Here is a 770-nt window from a genome sequence, read left to right on the forward strand (position 1 = left end):
ATTAAAAGTTGTTGAGAGTTGGCAAACATAGTTTTGGTCATCGTTGCAATTAATAGGAAGTAATAAAGAAAGAGAGTTTCACACATATAAATATACTATCTTGGACATCTTTTATGATTGTGAGCACTCATTAAAGTATGACATGCTAAAGAGTTGATGTTGAACAAGGAAGACAACGTAATGGGTTATGTTTTCTCACATCTTAATTAAAGTATATTGTCATGGATCGTCCAAAATGTTGAGCTTGCCTTTCCCCCTCATGCTAGCCAAATTGCTTGCACCAAGTAGAGATGCTACTTGTGCTTCCAAATATCCTTAAACCCAGTTTTGCCATGAGAGTCCACCATATCTACCTATGGATTGCGTAAGATCCTTCAAGTAAGTTGTCATGTTGCATGCACTAAAAATTGCTCTCTAAATATGTATGACTTATTAGTGCGGAGAAAATAAACTTTATACGATCTTGTGATATGGAAGTAATAAAAGCGACAGACTGCATAATAAAGGTCCGTATCACAAGTGGCAATATAAAGTGACGTTCTTTTGCATTAAGATTTCATGCATCCAACCATAAAAGCACATGACAACCTCTGCTTCCCTCTACGAATGGTCTATCTTTTACTTTTACGTTATGCAAGAGTCATGGTGATCTTCACCTTTCCTTTTTGCATTTTATCCTTTGGCAAGCACCTCGTGTTGGAAAGATCCTGATATATATATATATATATATATATATATATATATATATATATATATATATATATATATAT

The sequence above is a fragment of the Triticum dicoccoides genome, chromosome 1B, assembly GCF_002162155.2.
Source record: "Triticum dicoccoides isolate Atlit2015 ecotype Zavitan chromosome 1B, WEW_v2.0, whole genome shotgun sequence".
In the NCBI taxonomy this organism is placed as follows: domain Eukaryota; kingdom Viridiplantae; phylum Streptophyta; class Magnoliopsida; order Poales; family Poaceae; genus Triticum; species Triticum dicoccoides.